This window comes from Anabas testudineus, chromosome 21, assembly GCF_900324465.2.
Source record: "Anabas testudineus chromosome 21, fAnaTes1.2, whole genome shotgun sequence".
NCBI lineage: Eukaryota > Metazoa > Chordata > Actinopteri > Anabantiformes > Anabantidae > Anabas > Anabas testudineus.
Window position 1 is genome coordinate 8,961,238 of NC_046629.1, and position 18,181 is coordinate 8,979,418.

At 41.4% G+C, this 18,181-nt stretch overlaps 1 protein-coding gene across 1 annotated transcript in view; it reads left to right on the forward strand.

Annotated features, from left to right (window-relative positions):
* Positions 1 to 7,244: 7,244 nt before the first annotated feature.
* The window catches only part of il1rapl1a (interleukin 1 receptor accessory protein-like 1a), a 132,920-nt gene continuing 121,983 nt past the window's right edge, over positions 7,245 to 18,181 (forward strand). Inside the window, exon 1 of the mRNA XM_026375786.1 lies at positions 7,245 to 7,751. The gene's annotated coding sequence lies outside the window, so the exon portion shown is untranslated. The remainder of the gene's footprint in view (positions 7,752 to 18,181) is intronic.

The window sequence follows — 18,181 nt, forward strand, 5'->3', positions numbered from 1 at the left end:
AAACATTAACAAACTGTCAGTAACATGACTGAAAAACAACCATTGCCAGTGGTTACACCTATTTAACGTCCAACAACCACAGTAAGTTCAGTTTATTTAAAAGAAATCCTTTGTGATTAGTTTCACACAGTACTAATATGTGCTGTAAGCCAATAAATGTAGTTCATTTAGGCTGATGAAACTACAAGACTAACAGCAGAGGAATACAGCACAGTCCCATATCAAGGAAATGTGAGTTTTTCCTGTCTGTAGCTTCTTGACGTTGACATATTCTAAAACTGGACTAAGAGAAATCAGTTTATAAGCATATTTTGAATGTTTTTTCACACTCCTAATGACTTCCAGAGTCCAGATGCATGAAGGTAGAGCACGTACAGTGCATGTGCTGCACGCAGCTTTGCATTGCTGATGCTGTGGGATTTCCACACCCTACTTGGGCCTTCCACTTCCCTTTTTCCTGCTTATTGCTGTCCTGTCCTCTCTGCTCCCTGTCTTTTCTGTGTTTCCCTGTATTCCTGAGGATGGAATAAAAAACTGATCCTGCTCCAGACTTCTGATTAAAAGGAAAAGCTTCAACTGGGAATCATCAGGAATGCTCACATGACGGCTCTGGATGCCTGCTCTTGATTGGCTGCTTGATGTATAATTCAGGTTAGATGGGAGAGCTTAATGAGACTGGCTAATGATGTTGATGAGTATCTGAGTGACGATGGAAAAACGGCTGCACACTCACTCCATACTCACTCCACTCCTTAGCACCAGTTTATTTAGAAAAACAGCTTTTCGATAGCAGCAGGATCTGTGTAACATGCACTGATGTTTTGTATGTCAATGAAAAGATGATGCGTTACATAAAGAAATGTCTTTTCACGTAGCGAACGACTCTAATTTTTTTATTGTTTACTATTTGAATGATTTACTTTAATCACCCTGTACATGTTTTAATCACTGCGGCCACCACACAGGCTTTTCTGGCGAAGATCCATTTGCGTTCACAATGTTGTTTATCTAAACGAATCTGTGGTTTGAAGTCTGTGTGCATGCATTACTTTTTCATCAGTGCTGTTTTCCAACAGCCTTGTACCTACGTGTGATGTGCGTATAATTGCCCTCCTTCTAAGTTCTCAGCACTCTCACCACAGGCGCTCACAAATGCATTTTTATAGCGGAGCTTTCAGAGTGCTACTCGCTGAGCTCTTTCCTCCTCTCTTCCTCACTGTTTTGAAGAGCTTGTGCTGCTTTTTATTTCTTGTGATAAATTCTGTGGGTTGGAGATGGTTTGTTGGTGAGCTGCAGAGGGAGAAAATCTAGTTCTCTGTTGAAATATTTAGCAGTACTCATCATGTAGAAAGAAGCTACTGTAAGCTGTACAATTTCATGAATGTTGCTCTGGCTTCACACAAAATCTCGGCATTAGGTAAAATAACAAGGTTGTGAAAAAAGCTTGGACCAATAGGGTCATTATTTTTGCAAGGTCATATTCTAAAGCAAATATTGTTTTGGTTTTGAAATGAAAAAAGGGAGTGATTAAGAAAGAAAATATAATTTTAAGTATTCTTGACCACTTATGGATACAAGGCTTTGAGCACAGTGCCACAATAGCGGTTTTTAGATTTGAACATCCAGCAGTGGGTGACACATCCTTGTAAAAGCTCAGATAGACATACTGTTTAATCAACATTTGATTTATCTCCAACTGAGCAGCTGATCAGGTGAAATATGATACTGATGACACTGATTTCATGCAAGAGCATCAGATAGCTGTTGTCCAGCTTGTAAGTTGTGGCTCTGTGATATGGATAAATGGTGCTCTGATCAGGAGAACTGTTGCCAGGAGAGGAGATCATAGCACCAAAAGGATGAATCGACCAAAAGAATTTAATAATCAATTACAAGAAAATATCTCCAGATAAATCAGATTTCTTGAATGGGATAGTACTTCACAGATGAGAAGGAGAAATTAACATTTTGGGAACTAATTATCTTTAGGTTTGAGAACAATAAACTCATTCTAATGCTGAGGTAATGGTTCTGTTTGAATTATGTGCTCTGGCTGTCCGTGGTGTTGTGCTGGCACAGATGTGCATACCAGATGAGCAGGGGAAACGGCATCATCGACAATTACAGGAAGGTCACGACCTGCTGTCACGGCAACTGCTTGGCATCCGTTTGGAAACTGCTTGGCACCCGCAACCTGCAGATTTCATAAACCTGCAATTAGGCAATGGGCATGTATCAGTCAGCACACTGTGTGAAACATCTGCTTGTCTGCGAGCCTGTCGGTGTGTGCGTTTGTTTGTTTCAGACTATGTAAGTGCAAATCTTTCTATGGTTGTGTGAATAAATTTAGATCTAAATTAGATTTATGTTAGATCTAAATTAGATCTAGGGATTTTAGGGTTAAAGTTAGGAATGAGGAAGGAAGTTTAAGCCAGGGTTAGAATGAGGATCTAGGGAATTAGTAATGTTAGACATAGAGGAATCAGACAAAATAAAAACAAAAACAAAACAACAACTACTACTATTTGCCTTGTTTCACAAAAACAAACTGACAGACTGGTAAAATAATATTCCATTGTTTTAATTTAGTTGTGCAGTTTAGTTCCTCTGTACTGTGGCTATTTACCTGCTCCATAGTTCTTCTAGTTTCCTAGAATAATATACATGATCTTTTGTGTGTCTTGACACCTCTTCCCTCACTGGCTTCCCATCAGCAAACTTCTAAACTGTTAAAGTGTGTAAACCTAATTCTAACCCCAACCATAAAACCTAGTCTTAACCCCAATATTCCTCTTTTACGCCCCCAAAAGACAGCTCAGATAAACCCACTGATTACTACCGGGACAGCAACAAACACAACCAGATGGTGAACATAGATGAGCGTTTAGCAGCTACATGTAAAGAGCCAGGTATTTCTCTGTGAAGTTGGCAAAGAGCTAAAACATGAATGAATATTGGACTTGTCAAGTGTCCAGAAACAGAAATTCAAAATATAGGTTAGTGTTAGTGCCATTGTCTGCTGATGAGTAAATAGGAAACCGTTTGCCAATTCATTTACCATATTCATCAACGTGTCAATTCTTTGTTTATAATTTGCAAATAATTAATTCAGGGTTTTATGTCTGAATCCAGATGAACAGTTCCTAATAGATAAACTGTATTACCTCAGCATAAGCACTACATTATGATCCAGTATAATCCACGTTTTTATTAGCATTGAGTGGTGGATTTGAATGTACTGTTACGTTGTGAGTCACACCCATTGCTGTGTGAAAGAAAAAGTCTTTATCCAATTAGGTCAACACATTAAAAAATGTTCCAGAAGAAAGGAATAAATTGAGGACTATTATTTTGGAATCAGTCTAACATTGTTGAACTTACTGCACTGCACACACCACGACATCTGTTCTAGTGCACTCATTGTCCCAATGAGAAATCATTGTCATTATTTTTCTCCTATTTTCAATCAAACCAAGGAATTAATAGTTTTTTTTTATCTGATTGCATTCAAATGCAAAGTCTATTTTTGTCCAGGAGGGAAAGTGGGACATGATGCTAATTCAAGATATTGCTTTTTAAAGCACAGCTAGTCCCTGTTTGAACTTATCGAGAGCTTTTATATGGAGCTGTTACTGTACTGTCAGGGAAGCTGCTGTGCCGAGCCATTTAGCAGAAGCAGACCGGACAATGCAGCAGCAGGGAAAAAAAAGAAGCGTGGGAGTAAGATGTGATCTGGTCCTGTGATCTCCCAGCAGTTTCTATGGCATCACTCATGCACCATTTATCTACTGAATATTCAGCAGTCTGCAGTGAGTGAGTTTTTTAAGAAGAATGAAGAGGTGGATTTATGTCATACCAGTCAGCCTCTATATTTTCTGCATGACGGCTGATGGTCAGGTACCTACTCATGCTCTGAAAAGAAAAAGTGTGGAGGCTGTCTGTGACGAGTTTCCTGAGCCCTGGGCAAGTGTGGTTATACAAGACAGCCCTCTTCTTTCCCATATAGTTTACAGATGTCATAGATCCAGGTGGGACAAGATCGGGGTGGGTGTTTCTTCTCACACTCACACACATACACACAGGTGTGTCTCTTGTGCACATCACTGTTTGTACTTGTGCTGTAGATGTCATGAAAACATTATTTTAGTTTGTATTTCTTTTCTCACCTTCTTAACATCATTGCCACCATTGCTGCCGTCCAAGGTTGTAACGGATAATGTGCTAAATTAATGGCAATCCCCAAATTTGACACGACTACCAATTGAAAAGAGTTGATCTTAAGTGACAGACAGCCGGCCAGAAATGAAATGGACTTGTGAAGGATAGCACATAAGGAACAACCTTGAGTGGTAAAATGGATCCTCTGTCAGCTAACAGAAAAATTCACAGGGCACCAACTTGACATTGTTAGTACTGTGTTAGGATTCTAGAAATCTTAATTAGCAAAGCACAGCTCAAAAATATTAAGCAAAGTGTCGTTGGAGGGCTGGAAAGGAAACCAAATAATTATCTAGAAACTACAATAGCTGTTTTAATTGAATGAGTTGGGACTTTTAGACACTAAGTATATTTACTTTAAGTGCAGGTCCCTGTATTTTACCTAAGTATTTACATTTTATTTATTTCTTAAATAAAAAATAAATAGAAAATCTGCCCACAACTGGCACAGATGCATGATTTAGTTTGTGGTGCTCACAGAATCTTTTTAAAAAGAAACGTCTTTCCAGAATTACTGTCTCTCTAGATGATCCACAAACCACACTGTGGGCAGCTTTTATTACTTTCTACTAAATAAAGACCAGGCATGAACAGAACAGTTTGTTGTTCAGAGTTCAGTTGAGTTTAAAACCTGTGTTTGTGTCCATTCCCTCTTATGCAGCAAGTGCAATAGATCATTTGGTTATCTAGTGTTCACGTGGGAAACATTGACATACAGCACTAAATAAGTGACCAGCAGTATCCAGCAGTGGATAGAAGCTGTAGTTGTAGTTTGTTGGGTTTAGTTTTGTTCTGCCTTCAGTTCAAACCTCAAAATAACAGTGCAGATGTGTGAAAACAGCACACATATCCAACAGTAAGAGAAACAGAACAGTAGCTTTCACCTTTTGTTCTGTGTGAGTGATGTCAGCTTGTTGAGACGTTCTTTCCACATGGCAATAACATGAATTAATATGTCTGCTTGACATGTATTGCTCATACGAAGGCAAAATTGGAGCTGAATACTAGAAATGAATCATTCAGTGTTGTTCCTGTGCACCCACACAGGTGTTGTCACTGTGTGTGTGACTTTATTCTGCTGTTGCTGACTTAGACCTGGGCTCAGGTTGAGGGTGGGAGGACCTGCAATATATACACGATGGGACCGGACTCCATGTCCTGGTATGATATTAAAAAGAAAGTGTAATTTGTTCCAACTTAACAGCTGCGAGAACCTAACAGTAGTCAAGTCAATCAAGCAAAGTCTACATATCTGCACACCTACACAGTCGTGAGGAGAAGTCTAATCAGTCAAAATATTGAAATCAGTTGTGTGGGTTTACCATGGGTGTGCAGCTGCACTTCCAAAACCCTAATGTTGAACAAAATAGAAGAAAGAAACATTTCTTTTGCAGTCAAAAAAATGGCACCATGTTTTTTTTTATGTATAAATAATTAAATGAAAAAAAGGTTCTTTGAAAATATCAGTCATGCGCCTTGTCTTAGCCAGCTGGAGGGGCGGGTGTCAGTGTCAGTGCTTGATTGACAGCAGCTGGCAGGCTCAGCCCCTGCACCAGTGTTGTGTCACTGCCAATATGTTTCTCCCTACCTTACCCCAAACCTAAATCCATCTCAAACTCCAGCCATTTATCTTTGCAATACCGAACTACAACCACAGCTAAAGGCAGAAAATGGCCATTTGTTCCCTTTAGAGTAACTGAAGTAATGACACAACTTGAAAAGAAATGGGCGCCGAGGGAGGCTAAATCCAAGAGGCAGGAACCTCAAAGAAGACCAGCTTACAACCCATCGGCCGCCTGTGTGTTGTTAAGGAGGGCTTTTCAACTGTGAGGACCACGCAAGCATCTGGCCGCACCGAAGTGACGTTTGCAGGTGAGTTTCATGTGCTGCAGCTGCAGTCTGAGTATTTGTCTTGGTGGCTTGTTCACCAATCACAAAGTGGAGGAGTGGACGTGTGTTCATGTGTGTAAGGGAGATAAGATAAGATGGGCACTGGAGCTGATGTGTGCTTTACTGTTGTGTCAGCAGGTTGTGTACGGATGACACAACTGGGACAGTGCTGCTTCATGGCAACATTTTATTGGCTGACACAGGTTCTCCATCTACATAGAAGAACAAATGAATTAAAACATGATAAGAAAGACTCCAAGCTGTAAATAAAATACTAAAAGAACATGTGTGTACACAGCAGCAGACACAATAACGAAATGTATTTTCAGTATGAACACACAGGTATGATCATCATTCATGAACTCTAACTGCTTTGATTTGCTTTGAGGCATGTGATGGGCTTCCAGTAGGACTGTAACACCACTAACACAAGCTTCTGTTGTGAGCTGCTCCTCTGTCGTGTCCTCAGACGAACAGTGCAGGACAGCTGTAGTGTTTAAAGGATCGAGACCACTCTGATGAGCGTTTTATCACAGCAACAAAGGTGTTGCTCGTTTTTCTTTCTCTCAGCCCCACATTTCCTGCCGCAGCACTGAACTATTTTAAACGGAACAGCCGTGTGAACTTGTCGTGCACTGAATCCTTGAATCTGCACGGACATTCAACGTGAATGACTCTTTGCATTCGGACTTTATTTCAAGCTCGTCTCTCTCATATGAAGCTGGGACATGATCAGTATGCAGGACTAACAATATTGGCGGTTCAATTTTAAGCCCGTTCCCTCTTTTCCTCTCTCTCTCTCTCTCTCTCTCTCTGTCTCTCCCTTACTCACCCCCCACCCCGTCTTCCCTCTTCCAACAAGTGAGGACCCCTTTTTGCACATATGGTCCTGTTCGGCAGTGAAGGCTTTGAGTTATAGATATCTGCTGGAATTTCCCCCCTCATCCATTTCACAGTTTATTCGATTAAAACGACAGAGTGCAGGTGCAGCCCCGGAGTGTGCTGGAGCCAGCAGGGAGCGTGTGTGGTGCACTAGGACCGGGGAGAGATCCTTCTCGTCGTGTGCATTGCAACTACAGAGCGGAGCGTTGGAGGAAACCCCCCATCGGATCTGGCCATTATATCCATACATTTCGTTTTCCCACCTCCACCGCGGCGCGGCTGAGTGCAGGGGATCGCACCAACCAGTGCGTCCGGGCTGCTCAAACCCCCAGGAGAGGACAAGTAATTGAATCCGATTTGCGCAAAAGTCAGCTGTCAGCTTTTTTTTGGGGGGGGGAGATGATCATTTCGCTGCTTCGCCCTCACTCGTTTTGATGTGTGTATTTTTTATTAGTTGTAGTAGTAGATTTTCCTTTTTCATCTCGACCCATCACCGTTTTATTGCAGGCGCGCAAAGTCACATCTGCGTAGGAGAGCGCTTGGCGCACTTCTTACCCAAAAGACACAGACAAGATCTCCATTATTCTGTTTGGATTTAATCCGGACGATTGGCTGAATGGGTGCCCTCGCTGAAACACAGACTATCACTGGCTTGCACTCATTTTATGGAAACGTGTTTTCTCTATTGACCAGGAGTTGTGATGTCCAAAGCCTTCCCCACTGACTGACTGGCGGCGTTGTACCATTTTGGAATCGAGTTGGTAAGGTAGGCCACTTTTCCTCTTGGCTTGCCGACATAACACGGTTCTGAGCATTTGATGAAGTTGGCAACCCACCATTTAACTGGTTCTTCGATTATGTCGACAATAAACTGATCCCCTGTGATTCTGGGTTATTGTCGGACAGTTGCAGCAGTTATTCTAGAAGAACACACGGTGGTCGAGGGGTAATACTCATACATTTCTAAAGGCTCCCAGCCAGTTAAAGGCTTTAAGGAGAAGTTTAGCACCTGCTACTGTTGCAGCTGTGAGAAATAGGTTGATTATGAAGCGTTATAGGCTACAAACATTCCGGACAGCAATAAATAGCCTAATTAAAGTATATGAGATGTGTCGCAGTGCGAGAGGGAATCTCGATGTCTGTCGTTTTTGGACCCAGTACTCCTAATTTGGCTTAGGAAATGTTTGCACATGAGCTCAATCGTGGGGATGCTGGAAAAGCCCTCTGCAGTGCAGTGTCACACACCGGCCCGCCGGGCTCACTGGAGCTCAGTGAGGAGAGGATTTAGATAAAGGTGGAGACGAAGCGGCAGCTTTCCCTGAAGCCAGTCCACCGGTACGGAGAATTATATGCACGATCCTGCCTTTATACTGAGGATGCTGGTTGTACTGAGGCAGCGATTTAACCATAAAGTGTGTGTGTGTGTGTGTGTGTGTGTGTGTGTGTGTGTGTCACGTGCACGCGCGCGCACACAGTGATTGAGTTTGAAATGCATGGGTGTGAGTGCGTCACTGTAGTTACAGTCTAAATTGGATACACAGACCTAGATGCCCAAAGTCGCGCTGTTTTTTTTTTTTTTTCTGTGCAGCTCCGACACATCGTGTTCGTATCATTACAGCCGTTTAACTGTACTGGAGTGACAGCTCTATGCTTCATCAGTCTTGCGCCTTCTGACCTATTGTAGGAGTTTCCCATGGGGACAAACAGCACAGTCCCTTGGGAGGAACAGCGCGAATACCGACGCATGACGCAGGAATCTCACCGATGATTGATGGTGATCCTGTTTCTGGGAGTGAGCCTGGATCAGAAATGCCAGAGGAATTGTCAGCATTATTTATTATTGGTTCTTCTGCCGTGTTGCGTTTGCTCGACACAGCTAAAAGTCGTTTTGAAGAGAGATTGTTGGTGGTCTGTCGGGCTCAGCTCGAGCATGAGCTGTAAGTGAGCGCATGCTTGTGCCAAAGGTAGGCTCTCTCTCTCTCTTTTTCTCTTTCTCAGTCAGCCACTTACTCTCAGACGAATACACATTGGTCTTTTTATACCTATGAGGACACAAATTGACAACTTTATTCCAACCCCCTTACTTTACTCTCACCCACTGAGCCACTCTGAACTTTAAAACCTGTAACCTCAAAGACCAGGCAAAACTAAAGTATTATCATCACTACTATCTTTTCACACCAAAAATTATCATAGGAAGAAGCACATACACACACAGGCTATAAAACTAAATAAAATACTAATGCCATGCTTTTATTGATGCCCTTGGGGAGATGTTGTTTTGGAAAGCTGCAGTAGATGACAGCACTACTGTGGTGTTTTGGTGTCTTGTTCAAGGACACCACAACATATAGCCAGGAGAAACCAGGAATCAAACCCTGGGGTTCATAAACGACTGATTTACCAACTGAGATAACTGCCACCCCCCCCAAAGCTGTCTGGTTAGTTGCTTACGAGACACCAAGCCTTGGCTCATATACTGTTAGTCTGAGCAAACACAGAGGGAGTTTCTTAGGTGACCTGTGTGTATTTGTGCTGGCAGAGACAATGTGCCAGAGGTGAGCCACATCTCCAATTCACATTGTTCTCCAAAAGACAATGTCTTAGTGTCACTCTGGATTTTTTTGTGTAATTTCTATGAGCATGGAGCCATGTATTAATAAATTCGTAACGTCACTTCTGTCTGATGTTACAAAGTGCAGCAGATAAAACTGGCAGGCCGCCTCATCGTGGGGAAGATGACAGGAACTGTCCGTGGTGCTGAAACAGACAGCTGCTTTGTTCATCTGTGGGCTGATTGTATAAGTGGAAATGTTCAGCGGCTGCAGTATCTCTGTTTGGCTTCGGTTATGTTTTTGTTTAAACACTTGAACAGCTAGTGAGACGCATCAGTATATGGGATTAGAACGCATTCATAAAAGATGCTGAGTGTTTGTAAGGAGCCAATTGAAAGACGTTTAAAGAGGAAACGGTACAGGCATACAAAGAAATCTTAATTATTGGACAGTAATAACATTAACTCTATTTCATGCTAATTTGCTTTATACATATTCCACATTATCCATCTTTATTCACACAGTTCATTGTTGCACTGTTCATTGTACAATGACACAACCTGTCACATACATCTGCACATACCCTGCACATACACACTGCATCCTGTGGTTTTCTCTGTTATGACCCTTCGCAGCAGTGTTGACTTTAAATGGAATAATAATAAGTACAGAGTGGTGTAAAATCCATTAGGTGATCATTATGAAGTGTTGCTAAGCTTGGCCACGTAACAAATCAACAGGATGCAAAAGTACTGTTACACACACTGTAATGTTTTAAGCATCACACCTGCCTATGCCTCTAATTAGAAAGTATTTATTTCAAAGCTGCAGTTTCTTCTTGGTCTTTTCACAATATAAATATGTGCAAATTAAATCACAGAATAATTTTTTTGTTCTGTGTAAGGTGTGCAAAACAGACATACCAAACATACTAAAAACGCCTACACACTAATTAAAAACCTTTTGACGGCAATGCTGGAGTTTTGTTAGTATTGTCGATGCTGAATTCAGGGATTCTCTTTTTTTATTTGCCATTGCACAAATCATGCTCACTGTTGCATTTTATAAATGCATCTTAGAATAAAAAAGCTTAGAATTGCATGCACTAAAAACATTTCTCCTGCTGTAGTTTCTTCTTAGACTTTGTGGTTTCATTATGCACACTATGCCTACTTCATCGGCTGCACAGTTGGGGAACCGATATACAGCCCAAGTGAAAATCAAATTAAGCCTGGGGAAAACCTGACATCTAGTTTGTGCCTAATAACTGACTTTGTGTTTCTGTGATTACTATTTCCCATATGTATTTGTATGAGGCAGTGTGTATGCAAACATATTTACATAAGAGCACTACTCATGTAGCCCACACCAGGTTCACTGTGCTGCTCTGTGCCCAGTGGGACTACAACAATGCAATTTGTTTGTGTTAAAGTTTCCATCTAGAAAGAAGGAAGAGCTGAGCCATCCTGGACTAATTCTGTGTTTGTGATTAACAATGTGTGTGTTTGCCCCTAATTCTGATTCAATTAAGCCACCCCACAGACCCATTGCTTTCCCAAGGAGCACTCAAAGGCGATCCTGTGGTGAAGTGTATCAATAAGCGGGTGGATGGAGTGTAAGTGGTAGTGCTACTGCGGGCAGACAGCCGGTGATGAGGAGGGGGAACTCGCTTAGGGAGAGCCCCTCTGGTCACACAGCAGATTGGGAGCCCTTGGTGCTAGCGTCTGTCAGCCCCTTCCACAGGGGGAGAGAGGGGTGGAGCCACACGGAGCAACTGGGCCAGCACACTAGGCCAACTTCAGTGAGCCTTCCTTACAAAATCCAGCTCAGTTTAGCTGGAATTTTCTTTGTACCATCAGGAGCTTTCCACATCATCTCGAGTCTGTCTACCCCAAGTCTGATTTCAGTGCAACTGTGATCAGGTGAGAGACGTGTTCGGTTCAAAACAGACAGTGCAACGTCTTGATGGCTTTGTTCTGAAGGCTGGTTGCTTTGACGTGGACCCCCATGAGGCCACTGGCTGCTGAGCTCCCACTGTGGCAGATTGATATTTGTAATTTAAGGGAAGCTGTCACACAGCATCCTCCAGATGGAGAGTGCCGCGGAGGCATGCAGTCGATTAAACACGGTTTGTTTAGAAATAATCATTTTGATGTGGGAGCTGAGGATTCATTTGAGGCAGATTGGCTCAAAGGTTCAAAATGTTCAATTATCCACAGACACATACAGTTGTCTAATAATAACCAGCAGATGGAAGAATAGAGAGTGATGACAGGGTATCGAGGGTTTTAGCCTGTATGTCATCTGATGAAGCCCCCACAGATCACAGCAGAAAGGACAGGTCAGTGATTTGTGTGCCTGTTGTAGAAAGGGTTAAGGATAGGTTGCAGTTGTGAGAGTAATTCATTAACTCCCCCACCGGCATGCATACACACACATTAACATGCACATTGTTTTCATTGCTGAACTATTGGAATTGATATTTGGATGAGGGTCATGTTTTAAAAGACTATCTCCTCCTTGTCACATTGATTGACAATAAAGGAACAATAAATAGCTCAGGGAGAATACGGCTTGATAAACCGCCCTTTAAAACAACCAAACATGCAATAAATCAGGTTTCCATCTAACAAATGAAGACACTGGCATCTCGAGACCTTTAAGCTTGAACTCTTACAGCATTTTGCTTATGTAGTAGGTTTAAATGATAGGTAAACCCTGTTCTATCGCAGAGGTTTAGAGGCAGAGGTGGCATTTCTGCATTGTGTTTCATTATATTGACTATATATAACATCAGCAAACTCATCAGCGTCATATGAGTGCTGATAATAATGATAATGTAAAATGATCAACTTAAGTTTAAAATCTGTATCCTGTTTTTGGCCTAACATAGAGGGATGAGCTAAGGCGCAGCGCAGCGAGTACACCAGCCCCATCTGTTACATAACTTTTCAGCTAATTTTTAATTTATTGATTTTCTCAGTCTGTGGCTGCACATTATCTGTTGAGCTAAATACAGCATATTTATAACAATAATGTTAATGGTTGTTTTTTCTAATTATCAGTTTATTAGCTAATAAATAAAATAAAATAAATAAATAAAATAGTATCTGGATTTAAAGGGTAAATGCACGAATGCAGGATATGACTGAGCTCTTCTCCCAGATAACCTCTCTGACACTATTGCTCTCAGCACATAGCGGACATCTCACTAATTTGAGACTCCTCTTAAACTTTCTTTCGTACTCTAGCTTGTGTCTCTCTGTCTGAAGTGCCTACAGCACTTTCTCACAGAACTTCACTTGTCTCGGTAACTTTTCCCTGACAGCTGTTGAGGTGGTAAACAAAGTCAGGCCTGTCAAAATCACTTTCGAGGAGCCTGGCCTTTTAATTTAGACAGCGAAAAGAATAACCTGCCAGAAGTTATCGTATTTAAACACGTTACTTTCTAGGTGAACCTGTGGAGGAAAGCAGACAGAGGTTAAAGAATGGACGGAAACTGTTGCATAAAATGGAAGCAGAGTGGAGTTAGTGAGAGGGGAGGTTTAGGAAATGTAATAACCTCACAGAAAGTTCCCAGGCTTGTTTTCATTTGCTGTACAACTGGAGCTCTTATTTGCTCCGCTGGCTTTGAATCTGTTTGTTCAATCAGTTTCCAATACAAAATGGAGTGGGAGACTCTGAAGGATGATAACACAAAGGGATCGGCAAGAGCACGTGTGCTCTCCCATTCAACCCAGTTGAGTAAATACTTGCAAGTACTTCACTTCTTTAATACACTATATTTAATTGTGAATCATTGAAATAAAAGGCGACTGTTGTTGAGCTTGAGTCGTTTCGAAAAACTGTCAAGCATATGTTTACATTTTAGTGGCCATAGTGTTCTTCAGATACACCATTCACTGAACATGCTATAGTATCCCATGCATCTATTTTATTTCCGTTACTGACACTAATCAGGTTCACTTGCTGTTGTCTTTCTGCAGTGGTACCTCTGTTTCAAATCAGAACTACTGAACTATTCTGTTTGGAGTTTGGTGCTCTGTCATCTTTAACTTTCCCATTGGCCTCTTGAAAATTGGGATTCATCAATGTTAAGAATGAAGATATGGGCAAATCTGCGCTTTAAGAACAAATCATTTATATGAGGCCTAGTGTCTGTGAGTCCACCATGAGAAGAAGACTGACCAACAATGGGGTTAATAGCTGATTGTAAAGAGGAAGTCACGACTTTCCAAAAGAACATTGCTGCTTTTCAGTTGTTTGTTCAGACTTGTTGATCCAAACACAAATAATATTAAATAATGGCTTGGAAAAATCTGGCAGGAGAAGAAAGCTGCTCAGTGTTGATTCTTTCTTACAGGATTTGGAGTTTGAATAGATATTTTTTGACCTTATTCTTATTAGGTTTCTCTTTTACTGTTCACAGTAAGGCTGCCATTGGCCGTGTCATAAAGAAGGGAGGCTAGACCACACCAGCACTAATGGAATCACTGTCTCAGCTGTCACTTTGCATTGGTTCTGTAGAAATCTTTCCAATTTCCCATGGGCAAGTGTGTAAGAAATGAGATATGAATAGTCCCAACACATGTGCCCATTCAGCACACACAAATGAAGAGTGCAGGCATGTGAAATAGAGAAATTCAGCCTTTCTTTTTCTCTTTCACAAAACCTTACACACAAGATTAGTCTTTGCAAATTGCCTTGTCTTACAGGATGAAAATGCATTTAAAGGTGTAATTTAATCGTTTCCTTTTTTGTAGAATTGGTGTGGAAAGTGAATCACAGTTGTAGCATTCCTAGGAGACGAACGGTAGATGTTGAAAATCTCTGAGCTGGCAGTTACTTGTAAGAAGGTTGTCAGAATTTTCAAGATCAGATTTGCTCACAACAGTGAAATTGTAAACCGTGATCTCTCAGTGGACTGGACCACAAAAAAAGACACGGAGAGAGAAGGGACTTTATCTCAATTTTCTGCTGCTCGCCTTGTCAACTTGTCTTTGAAATCCACTCAGATGGCCCCCGCTCTGAGCGATAAAGAAGGAAAGACAAAAACATAGACGAGGTCATCGGAGACTTGGAAAGGGTCGGGGAGAGAGACGCAGAAAAGCTATAAGGGAAAAAGAGAGAATGCGAAGTGTTTCTACTGTTTGCTAACACTAAAACTCTGCGCTCTGTTATTTTGTCAGCTGCAGAGGTCTGTGTTATGGTGCAATGAGTCCCCAGGGAGTAGAGACAGCAATAAATATTGTACTGTGTGGATCAGTTCTGATGTAGGCTCACATTGTGTACAGGATGCTGCTATTAGTGCTATCGGTCAGTAATGAGTGGGTACTGAGTCCCAGCCAACTGTTTAAAGTGTTTAAACGCGCGTCCAATCAAGTTCAGGGAAAAGCACACACACATGGCAGGAACAGACAGCCTCCTTGTTAGAGGATCAGCTAAAATCTGAGATTCTTGGATACAGATGGCTCATACGCTAGTAAACAAGCACAAACATGGCAAACTACTTTTTTAAGTATGTGGTGTAATGGAGGACAGTTATGTATCTCCCTTTGTTAGTGCTGTGACATTGCAGTGTGTTTGCTGAAGGTCAGTGACATCTATGTGTCTGTTCATCTTGTATGCACTGGTCTGTGTGTGTGTGTGTGTGTGCGCACGCCTGTATGCCTGTGTACACTGATTTGACACACAGACCCAGTCAGTCCTGTTCTTGGCTCCAGCAGTGATCTGGCACTTCTCCTAGTCCTGCAGCTCCTGCCATACCTCCCCCTCTCCCACTCTCTCTCTCTCCTGCTGCCTCTCCTTCTCCCTCCTCCCACCCTCCTTCCATCCACACACCAGTGCAGATCAGCCTGCACAGGCCTTGCAGAGTGTCAGGAGAAAAAAAAGGAGAGAGCTGACTAGACTTTCACCCTGGCTCTCCCGGTATGCCTCTTCACTTCTGGCTCTCTTTGCAATGCTTTGCTATCATATGACAGTAATATGGCAGTATTATGTACCCAATTATAATATGCCACACAAAAGATGCTGAACACATGCCCTATGAAGAGCTGTGGCTATTCATAAGCTAGGTTAGCAACTGACAAAGCCCCTTCTACATTCTTTAGACAAAACCTCACAGCCGGTATCTACACACATACACACACACACACACACATATATATACAAGTCTTGCTGTTCTGTTTCTGTTCACACAAATCCCGTAATAAGATTCCATCTGAGATAACTGGACTGCTCCCCGCAGGGCCCTTTCCCTCACTGAGACTCACAGCAGCCGCACTGTAGAATGGATACAGCAGTGGTCTGAGAACAATCAATGATACTGATACTGTGTGTGTGTGTGTGTGTGTGTGTGTGTGTGTGTGTGTGTGTGTGTGTGTGTGTGTGTGTGTGTGTGTCTGGGGTTTTGAATAGAAATTTGGAATCTCCAGCCAAGGTGGACACTATACATTAAAATTTAAAAGCCAAATAAATAAAACAGTTTATTTTGACTGTATCAGCTTCAACACATTTAAACACAACACATAAACAACTATACATTTTTTTATTTTTAAAATGAAATAGACAATTACACAGCTGTACTATGCATTTTCACTGGTATCAAGTTCTTAAGTGACATCAACAGACACTATACATTGTTAACATATCTTTATTGTATAAAAAAATGTTGCATGAAAATCAACACCATGGGCTGCATGTGATGATTGTTTCACTATTGATTAATGTGTCAGTTATTTTCTTGATAAATGAATAAATAATTCACTCTATAAATTGACAAGCGACAGTCAAAATACTGCTTTTGTTTTTAACATTTACCACAGTTCAATGTGACATTTATAAATGTTTTTTTTTTGTTCAATCCAACAGACCAAAGCTGGAACCACACCATGAAAATGATAATTAGCTATAAAACAATACATTTAATTACTGTATAACTACTATGACAATTGATTATTGATTGCAGCTTTATAACTTATTAAATATTTAATTCAAGAAATCAAGGCAGTCTGAATAGTAATATAAGTCGTCTTTTGCCTGACTAGTATGATTGCATGGATAAATACATCTAAAAATAGCATTGTTCATTATGACACATGAAAATAAATAAGAATTAGACTGTCATTGTCTTCCGAACTAAATGTAAAAAAAACTAGCATAGTTCAACATAAAAACCACACTTCCTCCCCTTTTGATGTGTTTTTCCACCTGGACATAATTTGTCAAAAGAAGAAGAAATCTATAGGTGTACATTGTCTATTGTAGTCGTTGGTTATTGGACTGTGTCCTCAGCTGTGGCTCTTTCAGATATATTGGTTTTGGAGTTCCATTGTGTGGAACCAAGAGTGTACACAGGTGAGCATGTCAGGTTGAAACACAGGAGACGGTTGAAGGTCAATGAGATGTGCTCATGAGTTGTGATTTCCACACTGGGGAACAGGAGTGTGATGCTGTAAATAAGAGCAACAGATAGCGAGGTGAGGACCCGCTGAATTAAACATTGTCTGAGTCCCCATTCTCTCCCTCGTCCCCCATGAGCATGCGATACCACGCGTTCAATAAGACCTCATCATGTGTTGAGCTTTCATACACCTTCTCTTGTTCTTTGTGTGTGTGTGTGTGTGTGTGTGTGTGTGTGTGTGTGTGTGAGTGTGTGTGTGGGGGTGGGACTTTTGCTTGGCTCCAGCTAATGTTCTGCAACACCCACAAGTTGTTCTCATTGGTCCAGTTGCTGATGAAGTCACTTTTTCTGCCAAAACTGACAACATCTTAGGCTTTTTGTTGGCAGCAAAGTATAGGAGAGAAGGCTTTTCCACCCCAGCTCAGGTCTGTGATACTGTCAGGTGAACTCACTTGGGTAAGTTCCTATTGTGTGTTTGTGTGTTTCTGGTGTGGAAGTGATTTTACTCACATTACTTTGTAATGAAGTTGTAATGGATTTCTTAGGGATTTAGCGTGTGCAGATTTGTTAGATTTTACAGAACCTCAGATTGTTTAGTGCAGGACTTAAGATATTATTCTAAAAAGGTTTTTTAAAGTCATCATTTTCCTTTCCTTAACAGTTTTACTAATTTGGAGTAATCCATCTATAGAAGTCAGTTATCACTGAGATGCAGTCTCTCAAAAACATTTGTAGAGCTAAGTTGACACACGCAGGTCCAACTTTTGCTTCCTGCTTCAATGAACTATAAAACAAATAGTTACGAATGTCTGAGGTTACTTTGAAACATTGGTGGCCAATCCACCTCTCTCCTCGACAGCCACAGTCCTCCTTGTATTCCAATCATCTTGCACTCAGAATTTTTGATTGGTTAAACACATAAGATGCAGGCAATCAGCAGTGGGTAGGGACAGTTGGAAAACAAGCAGGACAGTGGCTCTCGAGGACCAGGATTGGCCACTCGTGCTTTAAGACCTTCCTACTCTCAGTGACAACTCACTGCAGACCAGTAACATACTATCTAAAGTAAGATCCTGCAACCTAGAGAATAAAACAAGGAAAAGTAAAGTAAAATTACATTTTCTGTGGGCAGAGTATATAATGTATTATATATAGTACATATAAATGTATGTAGCACAGAGAGGACTCTACTGTAGGCCCATATGGGTGTAGAAGCCTGGATGTGCTCACATTG